Source organism: Suncus etruscus, chromosome 5 (genome assembly GCF_024139225.1).
Source record: "Suncus etruscus isolate mSunEtr1 chromosome 5, mSunEtr1.pri.cur, whole genome shotgun sequence".
NCBI lineage: Eukaryota > Metazoa > Chordata > Mammalia > Eulipotyphla > Soricidae > Suncus > Suncus etruscus.
This window is the reverse complement of record NC_064852.1, coordinates 94659646-94675917: the sequence shown is the minus strand read 5'-3', so window position 1 is coordinate 94675917 and position 16272 is coordinate 94659646. Positions and strand designations below refer to the sequence as shown.

The following is a 16272-nucleotide window of genomic DNA, read 5'->3' as shown; positions in this document are numbered from 1 at the left end:
TGTTGTTTTTGTTTTTTTTCTTTTGGTTTTTTCGGCCACACCCATTTGAAGCTCAGGGGTTACTCCTGGCTAAGCGATCAGAAATTGCCCCTGGCTTGGGGGGACCATATGGGATGCCGGGGATCGAACCACGGTCCTTCCTTGGCTAGCGCTTGCAAGGCGTAGACACCTTACCTCTAGCGCCACCTCACTGGCCCCATCTTTCTTTTTTTTTGGGGGGGGGGGCCACACCCTGTGACGCTCAGGGGTTACTCCTGGCTATGCGCTCAGAAGTTGCTCCTGGCTTCTTGGGGGACCATATGGGGCGCGGGGGGATCGAACCGCGGTCCGTCCTAGGCTAGCGCAGGCAAGGCAGGCACCTTACCTCCAACGCCACCGCCCAGCCCCTCTTTTTTTTTTTTTTTAAGGCAGTGTTTTAAGTTCAGACATGGACAAAGATCTGGTTTAATAGTACACATTTGGGTCTTGAAAGATTGTTCATTATCATTTGAGTTAGAAGGTAAAAGTTTGAGAGATCTCTACCTCATGGTAGTTAATACTACATGAATCTACAAACCAACCTCTAAGGTCGAGGAATCACTTTCTCTTTTTTTTTTTTTTTTTTTTTGCGGGGGGGGGGGGGTGTCACACCGACAGTGCTCAGGGGTTACTCCTGGCTACACACTCAGAAATCACACCTGGCAGGCTCGGGGGACCATATGGGATGGCCGGATTTGTACCAATGACCTTCTGCATGAAATGCAAATAAATGTCCTACCTCCATGCTATCTCTGGCCCCGAAGAATCACTTTCTACACTTAATAGTAGGAGCCTTGGTCCCATGTATCTGACATATACACATCTATATTTGCTTATTGCTGCACTTTTCCACTTTTTTTTCACACAAACCCATCACCTTAAATTTTTTCCTTTATGAGAAGCAGTGGTGTTAGGATTTTTTTTTCTTATCATTTATAAAGTATGGTACTAGAATCTAGATCTTTAGAGAGATTTGTGTTTTAACCATTTTTACATCTTTTTTCCTTATAATATTAAAATTCCATTCAGATAACTTTAAAGTTTAGTTTATAAGAGTTAGTGTTTAAAAATGGTTATGTCTCAACTTATTGTATGAAACTGTCTATTCTAAAGGTGGTTATTTATTCTTTGGCAGAGGAGCGACTCTGGAGGCCCACACCTATTGGCACTCAGGAGACTGCCAGGGGTCATATCTAGGACTCCCACATACAAAGCATGTACTTCAGCCCTTAGAGCAGGGGTCTCAAACTCAATTTACCTGGGGGCCACAGGAGGCAAAGTCGGGGTGAGGCAGGGCTGCATAAGGGATTTCACAAAAAAAAAAAAGTCCTCAAATGTCATTATTAAGAGTTTTAATTATTTCTCCTGAACATGTATAGAACATTGAGTGAAGATCATGAACAGTTCTTTTGAACATGGCATCTTTTGCCTATTCCTTGCTGCCAGAGACTTGACAGCGCTTCTTCTCACAAATCTTAACCACATTTGGCTTTAGAGAGGAAGCAGTTGAGACCCTCAGTATGGCTTGAAGATGATCATCATTAAGTCTAGACCTGTACTTTGACTTATTGAAGTTCAATGTGGAGAATAACTTTTCACACAAATATGTGCTCCCAAAAAGGCACATGGTGCACTCGAACATTCGGGAAAGCTCAGGGAAGCTGGGGGGCAATTCTCTCAAAAATTGCCCATGCGGGCCCGGAGAGATAGCACAGTGGCATTTGCCTTGCAAGCAGCCAATCCAGTACCAAAGGTGGTTGGTTCGAATCCCAGTGTCCCAATTGGTCCCCCGTGCCTGCCAGGAGCTATTTCTGAGCAGACAGCCAGGAGTAACCGCTGAGCACCGCTGGGTCTGGCCCAAAAACTAAAAAAAAAAAAAAAAAATTAATTGCCCATGCATGTCTGCTTTTGCACTAATCTCCCTGAACTTGGCTTTGAGATCAGAGTTGCATTGCAGATCAATGAGCTCCATTTGAAGCACAGGAGGGGCACCTTGCACATCAAAGGAAAAGGGGTCCACAAAAATTTGGAAAGTGGTTCTGTGCTTTTTGAAGTCTGCAAATCTGTGATCAAATTCCTTCTCTAGCTTAAAAATAGCATCAACATATTTCTCACCACTGAATGGTATGCCTGCATCCACAAGTTCCTTGCATGCTGGGAAATGGCAAAAGTTTGTCTGAGAGAGCTGGGATTTCCATAACACAAGTTTTGTGGAGAATGCTCTCACGTTGTCATAGGCAGCACAGATAAGCTGCCCCGGGCCCTTATAACATCTTGTTTAGTACATTCAGCTTATGTGTGATGTCAACAAGAAAAGCTAAGTCCATGAGCCATTTGTGATCACTCAACTCAGAAACAGCATTCCCATCCTACTCCAAGAAGGCTTTCACTTCTCTCAACTCAAAAAATATTTTCAGGACATTTCCCCTGCTGAGCCAATGTACCTCACTGAAACAGAGCACATCTCCGTATTCTGACTCCATTTCCTCTAAAAAAAAGCATGGAACCTCCTGTGCCTTAAGCCCCTGGATCTGATTTGGTTGATGCATTTCACAACAACAGACATCACATTGTCACACGGCAGGCATTTACTGCAAAGGGCCTGCTGATGGGTAATGCAGTGAAGAGTAATGGCCTTCTCTACACCCTCCTCTTCAAGTTTTTTTTTTTGAACAAGTGCCACCAGTCCATTTTTCCTCCTTGTCATCGATGGCGCTCCAACAAACCTCTTCGATGGCAAACCTGCATTCTCAATGGCATCACACAGATGCCGAAACATCTCATTAGCGGTAGTCTGGCCATGCATTGGAATTATTGTGAGCAGCTCCTCTGTCAACTCAAAATTGCAATCAACACCACGGACATAAATTGTGAGCTGCACTGTGTCTGTTATATCTGTGCCCTCGTCAAGAGCAACTGAGTATGCATCAAAACATTTGGCTTTCTCACAGTTGAGGATAAATGTCACTTGACATGTCAGAAATGCGCTCTGACACAGTGTTGGCAAAAAGGCTAATTTTGCTAAACTGACTTTTCTTTTCCAGACAGATAATACTTGTAGCCTGTAACATGCATTTTTCAACAAACTCTCCTGTGAATGGTTTCCCTGCCTTCGCATTTATCTCACTAACCATGTAACTAGCTTCGACTGATGCAACATCCTCTTTGGTTGCTTTCTTGAAGAAATCTTGTTGCCTCATTAGACATGCTTTAAGACTGGCAACCTGTTTGGCTCTCTCATTTCCTTGATATTTTGCACATTCCTCAGCATGTTTAGTTGAATAATGGCGTTTCAAGTTGTAGTCCTTGTGCACTGCAACTTTCTCTGAGCAAATAAGACATGTAGAGATGCCCCTGTGCTCAACAAAGAAATACTGCGTCTCCCACTTTTCCTGAAATTGTCTGTGCTCGTCATCAATCTTTCTCTTCACTGCAGGTTTTGATGAAGTCATGATGAAGGTATGGCAAAATCTAATTCTGTAATAAACTTCTCTCCCTTCTCTCCCTTAGGCCTCTGATAATGCAAGGGACAGCGGGCAGGAGTAGCAGAAATGACGTCTGCACTAGGTGCAAAGTATTCATGATTATTCGCTTACCGAATATTTGCAATAAAAAATCGCACTATTAAGAAAAATAATTGGGGCCCGGGGAGATAGCACAGTGGCGTTTGCCTTGCAAGCAGCCGATTCAGGACCAAAGGTGGTTGGTTCGAATCCCGGTATCCCATATGGTCCCCCGTGCCTGCCAGGAGCTATTTCTGAGCAGACAGCCAGGAGTAACCCCTGAGCAATGCCGGGTGTGGCCCAAAAACCAAAAAAAAAAAAAAAGAAAAAGAAAAAAAAAGAAAGAAAAGAAAAAGAAACGCAAAAAAATCGCATTAAACATTTGTATACCCCGAACGGAACTGCTCGGGGAATGTGAATGTTTAATGCAATTCTTTTCTTACTAATGCGATTTTTTTTTTTTTTTTTTTTTTTTTTTTTTGTGGTTTTTGGGTCACACCCGGCAGTGCTCAGGGGTTATTCCTGGCTCCAGGCTCAGAAATTGCTCCTGGCAGGCACGGGAGGACCATATATGGGACGCCGGGATTCGAACCGATGACCTCCTGCATGAGAGGCAAACGCCTTACCTCCATGCTATCTCTCCGGCCCCACTAATGCGATTTTTATTGCGATTAATTGGTAAGCGAATAATCGCGAATACTGCGATATTTGAAGGCCGGCCGCTGGCCACAAAATGTCGTTTGGAGGGCCGCTAACGGCCCATGGGCCGCGAGTTTGAGACCCCTGCCTTAGAGTCATCTAAGAGCTTTCTCTGAAGACCAACTTGATCCACAGCCATCCTTACCTACTTGAAGAAAGCTAAGCTTTCTGTGCTTCAAGAAAGCAAAGCTTCAAATGCCATATCAGAATTAGAAGATATTAAAAACGGACCTCAGCAGCCAACTATAAATTAGCTGGATTTGGGAGGATGAGTTCCAAGTACTGCTCAGATCTAAGGGGGACACTCCTGGAGATTCTTGCCAATTGGGCTATTGAGGACTACAGGGCTCTATAGTACTAGAGCTAAGCACCACAGTAGTGCTTAGGCTAGGTGTGCTGGGATCAAATCCTCATCAGGTAACTCTTATCTACTTTTCTTTTCTTTTCTTTTCTTTTGGTTTTTGGGTCACACCCAGTGGCACTCAGAGGTTACTCCTGGCATGGGGACTACATGGGATGCTGGGATTCGAATCACCTTCAGTTTTAGATAGGTTGCTTTATCTGCTTTTTTTTTTTTTTGGCGGGGGGACAGGAGGAATGGGTCACACCTGTGTTGCTCAGGGTTACTCCTTGCTCTGCATTCAGAAATCACTTCTGGCAGGCACGGGGGACCACATGGGATGCCAGGATTCGAACCACCTTGGGGGGATCATATGGGACGCCCGGGGATCGAACTGCGGTCCTTCCTTGGCTAGCGCTTGCAAGGCAGACAGACACATTACCTCTAGCGCCACCTCGCTGGCCCCTGCTTGTTTGTTTGTTTGTTTGTTTTGTTTTGTTTTTTTGGATTACACCCAGCAGCACTCAGGGGCTACTCCTGGCTCTACACTCAAAGATCGCCCCTGGCAGGCATGGGGAAACACATGGGATGCCTCCATTCGAACTACTGTCCTTCTGGACACAAGGCAAATGCCTTACCTCCATGCTATCTCTCTGGCCCCCAGCTTGTTTTCGTAAATGCGTTTATAAGTTTAGGATCTTACTGGGGCTTTGGGCCACAACCATCATGTTTGGGGGCTATTCCAGCTCTGGTTCAGAGGTCCCTCCCACTATTGCCAGGGATCGAACTAGGGTTGGCTAAATGGAAGGAAATTAATTGCTTAGATACTCTATACAAGCTTTCTGACCCTCAAGGTTTTTTATAATTAAAAGATTATTGGACCCGGAGAGATAGCACAGTGTCATTTGCCTTGCAAGCAGCTGATCTAGGACCAAAGGTGGTTGGTTCGAATCCCGGTGTCCCATATGGTCCCCCGTGCCTGCCAAGAGCTATTTCTGAGCAGACAGCCAGGAATAACCCCTGAGCACCGCCGGGTGTGACCCAAAAACCAAAAAAAAAAAAAAAAAAAAAAAGATTATTGGGGCCAGAGAGGGTGTACAATGGGTAGGGTACTTACCTTGCACTCACTGACCCAGGTTCTATCCCAGCATCCCATATGTCCCCCAAGCTTGCCAGAAGTGATCCTTGAATGCAGAACCAGGAGTAACTCCTAAGCAATGCCGAGCACCCTACGTTGGTATTTTCAATAGGTAATATGCATAGTCAAGCTGCAAAATAATGGGCCTAAGTGTTAGTACAGTCATTAAGGTGCTTGTTTGCATGTGGCTGACCCAGATTCAGTCCTCTTTGATCCTGAGTGCAGAGCCAGTAGTTGTCCAAAAAACAAAACCAAAAAAAGCAAAATGGCATTATGAAATATGCTTCACCTCTATTCTTTAGAAACAACTGCTGTTACTGATCATCTTGCTTTACTTTCAGAGATCCGTTGATAAATAAAAAAATATGTATTGCTGTGCTCACTTTGGCAGCACATATACTAAGAAATCCAGGAGGCAGAGGAGCCTTCAGTAGACAACTAACGAGCCCGGAGAGATAGCATAGCGGCGTTTGCCTTGCAAGCAGCCGATCCAGGACCAAAGGTGGTTGGTTCAAATCCCGGTGTCCCATATGGTCCCCGGTGCCTGCCAGGAGCTATTTCTGAGCAGACAGCCAGGAGTAACCCCTGAGCATTGCCGGGTGTGGCCCCCCAAAAAAACAAAAACGAAAAAAAATCAAAACAGAAGACAACTAACCCCCCCTTTTATGCATGTATTTTGTTACATATACAATAAACTCACAACTTTAAAATATATATTTTGGGGGCCAGTGAGGTGGCGCTAGAGGTAAGGTGTCTGCCTTGCAAGTACTAGCCAAGGATCAGGACTGTGGTTCGATCCCCCGGTGTCCCATATGATCCCCCCAAGCCAGGGGCGATTTCTGAGCGCTTAGCCAGGAGTAACCCCTGAGCATCAAATGGGTGTGACCCGAAAAACCAAAAAAAAAAATTATATAGATATATATATATTTAAAAATATATAATTGCTTTTATATCTATATGTTAACTTCTCAGATAGACTTCTAGCTTGCTTTCTATGGGCAGGGGGAGGTACACACATTAGTGCTCAGAGATCACTACTAACAGGTTCAGGGGGTCATATGTAGTGCTTAAGACTAAGCCCAGGTTGGCTATGTTGAAAGCAAGTACTATATCTACCATATTATTTAGCCCCTCTAGCTTGCTTTTCAAACAAGATTATTAAAGCTTTCTTGCTGATGACTGCATAGTACTCCATTGTATGGATATGTCATTGCTGTTAAATTAGGCCCCGTTTACATTTTTCTTTTTTTTTCCAAAATGTATTTATTATTTTTTCCTTTTTAAAATAAATTTTTATTTAAGCACCATGATTACATACATGGTTGTAGTTGGGTTTCAGTCATAAAGAGAATATCCCCCTTCACCAGTGCACCCTCCCCACTACCAATGCCCCCCATCTCCCTACATTTTTCAATATTTTCATTACATCAATGCTGCAATGTGTATGCTTAAATATTTGCTGCATATAAGCAAGTATTACCAATAATAAAAGTCTTAGAAATCACAGGATTTCACCTATTTTATAATGACTACATTACACTTATAGTAGTTAATTAGCATGAACTATGATTATAGAATCTATCTCCCTTTACAAATAGAAATGATTGTAAAGACACAATGATTTAAAATGCTTAGGCAGGGGCCAGAGTGATAATATAGTGTGTAGGACTTCTGCCTTGCATGAGGCCAAACCAGGTCCAATCCCTGGAACCCAGTTATAGTCCCCCAAGCATGTCAAGCAAAGCCAGAGTCCTGAGAACACCCGGATGTGACCCCAAACAAAGATTAAAAAAGCTTAGGCATGCACTTATCTTTGTCACTTTAATATTGATATTTTTCTTAAACCTTAACATCCAAAAGAACTGACCTGCAGCAAACATACATTCTGAGCTTGATCATTCTTGGTTGTATGTGACTAACTTGTGATTATGGACTAGGTAATAGCATCCCTGACTTTACCAGCTAGATGACTACAACCACTCTACAACTTTTCTACAACTACCCTCACCTCCAGTGGTGACATAAAGCATGTCTCCAGACATTATCACATCTCCTTGTATAGGCAAGTATTTTTGGTATTTCAAGTAATTTATTTTTTGGTATTTCAAATATTTTATGGAAAGTAAAATGCCCTACCACTCAGTTCACTTTTCCAGCAGCAACTATTTTTACATTTCAGTTTTTATTCCTCAACTATAAGTCTGAAAATTTTTAACAAATTTTTGTAACAAAAATAGTGACACAGTATTTACAATGCACAGAATTTTTCCCAGTTGAATTTAATTCATCTTTATAGTAGATCACTAAGATTCCTTAATTCTAAATGACTGTTTGATAGTTTATAGTTTGGTTTCAATATATTTAATGCAATCCTGTATTAATGAAGGATTTCTTTTTTGTTGATTTTGGGCCACACCCGGCAATGCTCAATGGTTGCTCCTAGTTCTATGCTTCGGATTCACTCTGTGCTTATGGGACCACATGGTATGCTGGGGATCAAACTTGGATTGGCAACATGCAAGGCAAGCATGCTGCCTGCTGTACTATCACTCCAACCCCAACAGAGGATTTAATATTTAAATTGTTTCCTATCATTTCTTATAAGCAATGTTATAGTAAAACTCTTTTTTTAATAAATACTATTTTGACTTTTTTTTTTTTTTGGTTTTTTTTTTTTTTGTTTTGTTTTTTGGGCCACACCCGGTAACGCTCAGGGGTTACTCCTGGCTATGCGCTCAGAAGTTGCTCCTGGCTTGGGGGACCATATGGGACACGGGGGGATCGAACCGTGGTCCGTCCAAGGCTACCGCAGGCAAGGCAGGCGCACCTTACCTTTAGCGCCACCGCCCGGCCCCTTTTTTTTTTTTTTTGTTTTTTCGGCCACACCCAGTGACACTCAGTGGTTACTCCTGGCTAGGGGGACCATATGGGATGCTGGGAATCAAACCATAGTCTGTCTTAGGCTAGTACCGGCAAGGCAGATGCCTTACCACTTGCACCACCACTCCAGCCCCTTATAAATACTATTTTGAAAATATGGGATACATCATAAAAACATTGATGGAAATGTATATTTTACCTTTTTGTGCACACATTAGAGACATGAAAATATGAATGAGTTGGGTGATATGGAATCTTTCTTGTGTTGTAATAATGATGTTTGATTGTGTAGACTATCTTCATTCCTAAGAGTCACATCATTAAGTATTTAGAAGCTGAGTCATAATGTCTGAAGTTTATATCCAAATGGTCCAAAATAAAATGTCTATGTAGGATGACATAGTGTATGAAGAAGGTAAATTTAACCAAAATTATCAATTGCTTAATCTAGGTAGTAGGTATATACAAGTATCCATTGATTGTTTTGATCTTTAATTTTTTTAAGTTTTCAAAATAAAATTTAGAAAAAAATATGGCATCTATCAAAAAATACTGCTATAAAAAGTAACTCTGGCCATCCAGAGCAGTGGCGCATTGGTAGGGCTCTGCTTTGCATGTGCTAACCGAGGATGGACTGTGATTCGATCCCCCAGTGTCCCATATGATCCCCCAAGCCAGGAGCGATTTTTGAGCTCATAGCCAGGAGTAATCCCTGAGCATTACCAGGTGTGCCCCCTCCCCTCCAAATAAAGGGACTCTGGGGTCTGGAGCAATAGTACAGTGGGTTCAGTGTGTGCCTTGCATGTAACAGATCAGGGTTTGATCCTCCACATCACATATCGTCCCCTTTAGTCCATTGGACGTGGTCCTTAGCATAGAGCCATAGATAGCCCTGAGCACCACTGTGTGCTCAGGGTATGGTGCTAAAAGACAATTTTTTAATGAAAAATTTAAAACGAACTATGAATAAGAATGTTTTTGGAAGTTCAAAACAGTCCCTTTAATTCAAGCAATAGAAAGTTGGGCATAAAGTTAAGAATTTCCATGGGCCCGGAGAGATAGCACAGCAGTGTTTGCCTTGCAAGCAGACGATCCAGGACCAAAGGTGGTTGGTTTGAATCCCGGTGTCCCATATGGTCCCCCGTGCCTGCCAGGAGCTATTTCTGAGCAGACAGCCAGGAGTAACCCCTGAGCACCGCCGGGTGTGGCCCAAAAACCAAAAAAAAAAAAAAAAAAAGAATTTCCAGAATATGGGCCAAGAGATATCACAGTGGCGTTTGCCTTGCAGGCAGCCGTCCCAGGACCAAAGGTGGTTGGTTTGAATCCCGGTGTCCCATATGGTCCCCTGTGCCTGCCAGGAGCTATTTCTGAGCAGACAGCTAGGAGTAATCCCTGAGCACTGCTGGGTGTGTCCCAAAAACAAAAACAAACAAACAAACAAAAAAAAGAATTTCCAGAATATCCAAAAGAATAAGGAAAGATCAAATAGAGGATCAATATGTGAACTCTTTTTTTTTTTTTTTTTTTTGGGCCACACCAGGTGGTGCTCAGGGGTTACTCCTGGCTATCTGCTCAGGAATAGCTCCTGGCAGGCATGGGGAACCACATGGGACGCTGGGATTCAAACCAACTACCTTTGGTCCTGGGACGGCTGCCTGCAAGGCAAACGCCACTGTGCTATCTCTCCGGCCCCAATGTGTGAACTCTTATAACTTCTGTTTAAGAGTGGAAAAGCAAATAGGGCATTATAAAGGGAGAATAATTCCTCAGAGATGAAGAATGGGTCTTTAAATGAGACGCTCTAAGGGCTGCTGAGCAAGAAGAAATCATTACTAACATTTACTGAGCACACTTGCTGCTAAGCACTTGCATCAATCATAACATCATTCAGTTCTAACATCATTCCTCTCCAGCACATGATATTTTCCTTATATGTGAAGTCCTGGAAGATCAATTTGCCAAAATGCACACCATAAGTGGCAGAGTTAGTATTTTAGTCTAGGCTTGTATAACTCATTTAAGTTTTTACATACTTTACCACTTACCTTAAAAGATTCACATGTAGGTTAAATATACTTCAGAACACTAACATAAACAAGATTCTAAATGCTTTGAGGGGAAAATGGCAATTTGGGAGCTTCAGAGAAAATAAAAAATATTGGGAGGGGCCCCGAGTGATAGCATGGAGGTAGGGCCTTTGCCTTGCATGCAGAAGGATGATGGATCAAATTCTGCATCCCAGATGGTCCCCCGAGTCTGCCAGGAGCAATTTCTGAGTGTAGAGCCAGGAGTGACCCCTGAGTGCAGCCAGGTGTGACCCAAAAACAAAAAATAAATAAATGTTTTTATTGGTTTTAGGTCACAGGGTGCTCAGGGATTGTTGACTTTATACTCCAGGACCACTCCTGCAATGCTCAGAAGACCATATTTGGGGCCCGGAGAGATAGCACAGCGGCGTTTGTCTTGCAAGCAGCCGATCCAGGATCAAAGGTGGTTGGTTCGAATCCCGGTGTCCCATATGGTCCCCCGTGCCTGCCAGGAGCTATTTCTGAGCAGACAGCCAGGAGTACCCCTGAGCACCGCTGGGTGTGACCCAAAAACCAAAAAAAAAAAAAAAAAAAAAAAAAAAAAAGAAGACCATATTTGATGCCAAAAATAAAACTATGTGCAAAGTAAGTGTCCTATCTGCTCGACTAGTACTCCAACCCTGGAGAAATTTTTTTTAAATTTTTGGATCACACCCAGTGGTGCTCAGAGGTTACTCCTGGCTCTGCGCTCAGAAATTGCTCCTGGCTGGCATGAGGGACCATATGGGATGCCAAGATTCGAACCACTGTCCATCCTGGATTGACTGCGCTCAAGGCAAATGCCCTTGCTGTGCTATCTCTCCAGCCTCCTCTGCAGGAAAATTTAAGTTGCAGTAGAGTTCTTATCATTCACACTTCATGCTTTTAAAAAGTGGATCATCAGGTTCAGGAGTAATAGTACAGTGACTAGGGTGTTTGCCTTACATGCAGCTAACCTGGTTTTGATGCCAGGTATCCTACATGATTTCCTGAGCCTGCCCTGAGTGATTCCTGAGCTCATAAAGTGACCCCTATGCCAGGAGTAGCCCCTAAGTGCTGCCAGATGTGGCCCCCAAAAATGTATCTTCCAAGTTATTTTGAATCTAGAATCCTAAATTCCCCAAATAATAATCAAATGGGAGAGCAAAATTAAGTTAGTTTTGAAAAGTAAGACACTAGCAAACTTATCTCACACACTTTTTGGTGAAGCTATTTGTAGCTCTGTTTTTTTTTAAGTGAAGAATGAAAGAGGATTCAAGAACATGGTGCTCAAGAAATAGCATAACTAGCCTGATTTCTTAAAAATAAATCTGAGGGTGCTCGCTTCAGCAGCACATATACTAAAATTGGAACGATACAGAGAAGATTAGCATGGCCCCTGCGCAAGGATGACACGCAAATTCGTGAAGCGTTCCATATTTAAAAAAAAAAAATAAATAAATAAATAAATCTGAGGGAGAAAATGAAAGCACCTGGTCCAAATTAGACTAGGAAAATATACAATGGGGAGGGGGAAGTAAGCAGTTCAAAGTGGTTGCATTGGGTTAGACTGGGAATGGGTGAGATGGGAAATTAACTTTCTATTGTAAACTATGTTATAATTGCATATTTTTCAAAACTATATACTTTGGTTAAAACTGTGTATAAAATAACTTTGTTGTGTTCAGAAATTAAAATGATTTTTTTCTTTTAAATAGTGTAGTACAGTCGGTAAAGCACTTGTCTTGCATATGGCCACCCAGGGTTCACTCGTCAGCACCACATATTGTTCCTACAGACTCCCAGAAGTGATTTTTGGGTACAGACCCATGAATATCTGTGGCACAAGGACTGTCAGGTGTGGCCCCAAAACAACAAAATACTGTGTGTAAACCAAGTTTTTTGAAGCTATTACAGAAGGTCTCTTTAAACAGCTTAAAAGTTGGTAAACTAGTATAACAGATTAAGGATAGGGAGTTTGCTTTGCAAACAATTATTCCTGGTTTGATCCCACCACCACAAATGGTCCCTCAAGCCCTATCAGGCATGATTCCTGAGTACAAAGCCAGGAGTAAGTCCTGAATACTTCCAGGTGTTGCCAGGGGAAAAATAACCTAATAAAACATATAGTACCAGTGAGACTGTGATTCATTTGAGTTCAACAAAGCAGAACTTGTTAGCAAAATATAGTCAAGCTGTAGATGAGACTCAGTGATACTATGGCAATGATAGTGGGAAATGATTATTCAAGACAAGAACTGGGTTTATTTCTGGATGAGAAAGGAGATAAAGTGATAGGCATGATAGCTCTTCAGTAACCAGATTGCAAAACAGTGTCTAAAAGGAAAGAGGAGGAAAAAAGTCTGCCATAGTAGCAGGCAGGGTAGAGAGGGCAGGGGGAAGTTGGGAGGGAAACTGAGGACATTGGTAGTGGGAAATGTGCACTCATGAAAGTTGTTGTACAATGTATGACTGAAACTCAATTATGAAAAACTTTGTAACCATGTATCAAACAGTGATTAAACTAAGGAATTTATTTATGTATAAAAAAGATGCAGTAATATAACCTGTGCTTGACTTATGCAAGGTCCTGAGCACTACAAATCCACATCCTAGCTCAGCTGGGACTAACTCCAGAATTCCAGCACTGGTAGATGTGGTCCCCACTTCAATTACAATTTTTTGTTCTTGTTGTTTTTTGTTTGTTTGTTTTTGGGCCACACCCGATGACACTCAGGGGTTACTCCTGGCTATGCGCTCAGAAGTCGCTCCTGGTTTGGGGGATCATATGGGATGCCGGGGGATCGAACCGCGGTCCGTCCAAGGCTAGCGCAGGCAAGGCAGGCACCTTACCTCTAGCGCCACTGCCCGGCCCCTCAATTACAATTTTTTTTTTTTTTTGGTTTTTGGGCCACACCCGGTAACGCTCAGGGGTTACTCCTGGCTATGTGCTCAGAAGTTGCTCCTGGCTTGGGGGACCATATGGGACACCGGGGGATCGAACCGCGGTCCGTCCAAGGCAAGGCAGGCACCTTACCTTTAGCGCCACCGCCCGGCCCCTCAATTACAATTTTTAAGTTTGTGAAAAGCTTTCTTTATGTGGGCTAGAAAGATGGTATAGATATTAAACCATTTAGTCTTGCATACCACCAATCTGGGTTCAATTCAGACACTGCATCTGGCCCCCTGACCACTGTCACAAGTGATCTAAGTAAGTCCTGAGCACAGCTAGAGATGACCCAAAAAAATGTTTTTTAAAAGAAAAGGGAAGGAAATAGGAGAGAAAGAAAATGAAAAAGGGAATGGGAAAGAGGGAAGGAAGGAAGGAAGGAAGGAAGGAAGGAAGGAAGGAAGGAAGGAAGGAAGGAAGGAAGGAAGGAAGGAAGGAAGGAAGGAAGGAAGGGAAGGAGGGAGGAAGGCAGGGAGGAAGGAAGGAAGGAAGAAAGGAAGGAAGGAAGGAAGGAAAGAAGGAAAGAAGGAAGGAAGGAAGGGAGGAAGGGAGGGAGGGAAGGAGGGAAGGAGGGAAGGAGAGACAGGCCAGGATGCAGCTCTGTGGTATAGCGCTGGCCTTACAGGTATGATGCTCAAGGTTTCATTCCTGGCACTGCATATTCTCACAGCATTGGAGGCAACTTCTTGGCAGTCTGAGAACAAACAGGAGATTGTTTTCCAAGTGAATTATTGTTTATGATATATTTTATCTGACAAAAGAAATAAAGTTGCTATCAAAAGCAAATCATCTTCATCTTTGACAGCCTGACTTGATGATCAAATACATTAAATGTTAAGACAAACCTTTGCATTTTTCTGTAACTTTGGAAGCCTTCTAATTATCCTATGGAGGAACAGTAATTCAATATCTTTATGGAAATCTAATAAGATGATACTCAGGCCAGAGAGACAGTACAGCAGATAAGTTACCACCTTGCATACAGCTGACCTCAATTCGATCTGTGGCATTCCGTAAGGTTCCCCCAGCAGTGATTCCTGAGTGCAGAGCCAGGAATAACCCTTCAGCATTACTGGATATGACCAAAAAACATACAAAACAAAAGTTTATATATGATGCCACAAAAATACCTTATAAAAGCTTATCAATTATTTTTTACAACCTCCAGTGCTATCATGAGCACAGGCTAGAAAATACATGATCCGTCTCTATGACCCCCTTTGATACTGACTTCACACTTAAAAATTGTAAGAGTAGTTGAATTAGGTGATCTTTGAATCCCTTTCTAGTTCTTCAACTGTATTCTCTCTTAAACAGACAAAAACAAAAACAAGTCCTTTTGGAAATATGCTTTGGTTAGACCCGATTCACCTGGTCAGTTCTTCGGATGTCTTTCATTAACTGTTTCTGGCAGGTGAATATGTAGAAGGAAGTCTTGAGCTGTGCAGTTTGTTTGCCGAGTTTTCTGAATCCCCTTTGTGAAGGCTGTGGGGCTACCACAGCGGGGCTTGTTTGCCCTCAGCTCCCACAGCAGCTGCCTCTTTTCTTCCTTTATCCTTTATCCAGCAAAGGAAAATGCAGTGAGGTTTGCATGTGCTTCAGATGTGAATGCTCTTCAGACAGGTTATTCTCGAGATTAAAGTGGTGCAGGAAGCACAGTGAAGCTCAGCTTAATGGGAAGAGAGGTCGAGGCAGCATCTGCCTTCTTGTTTGTCTCAATGTTTGGGTCATGAATATAGAATAAGTGGGGGGAGAGGAGAGCTGAAGTTAAGAAATTCACTACTGCTTAGTTTGTCAGCTCGTCTGGGAAGTGGAGGCGGAGAGTGGGAGCGGAGAAGGGGACATACAGCTACTTTTCTTTTTCTATTATTAAATCTCTTTTTATTTCACATTCTCCACTTTGGAGAAATTTGCTATAATGTATTTTTTTCATAACTGTGTGATGACCAAGGAGGACCATTTTGTGTTCATAAGTAGGATATACTTGAAACTGCAATACTTCAACTTCTAATATTAATAAACCAACTGATCTTTGATGTCAGTTGGTCTCATGTTAACATACAGGATCATAAAAACTTATTCAAGTGTACTAAGAATACACAGCCAGTACAGACTCATAAAGTGAGCAAAAGAATAAAGATGAAAAAATAGAAGGTAACAGAAATGTATCATTTCTTACAAGAAGGTAATAAAAAAACAAAACAGCAAAATAAATCATAGACAGTGAAAAGGGAAAGAAGAAAAGTATGCAGAATAATGACAAAATAAAAAGATAGTGACAAACACTAATCTGCATTTCTTCCTTTTGCATGTAGTTTGCCTCATCTCTTTTTTTCCATACAGACCTATGATTGGCATGAGGAAAAATACCTATTTTCCTGTAGAAAGTCCAGCAAGTGGTTTATGCTTACAAAACAAAAACAAAAAAGCCTGGATGAATACACAACTTCAGTGATTATGTGGAAAGTTTTTCTAGACTTCTACATTTCATATTATGCATTTCAACATTTCTAAAAGTTTTTAAAGAGCAAGCACATATTACATACATGTGTAAACAGAAGTAAAATAAAAAAGGTTTAAAAAAAACTCCAAAATAATGAATCTAGAGCAATAGTACAGAAAGTAGGACACTTGCCTTGCATGAGGCCCACCAAGGTTTGATCCCCAGCACTCCGTATGATCCTGCAAGTCTGCCATGA

General features: G+C 42.2%; 1 protein-coding gene and 1 non-coding gene across 4 annotated transcripts in view; one reads left to right on the top strand and one right to left on the bottom strand.

Annotated features, from left to right (window-relative positions):
- The window catches only part of SLC25A12 (solute carrier family 25 member 12), a 225189-nt gene that overhangs the window by 197994 nt on the left and 10923 nt on the right, over nt 1–16272 (bottom strand). The gene's annotated exons all lie outside the window — the stretch shown is intronic.
- Nucleotides 11961–12067, top strand: LOC126010472 (U6 spliceosomal RNA). Its single transcript, XR_007496500.1, has one exon. It is a non-coding gene; the product is annotated as a U6 spliceosomal RNA (small nuclear RNA).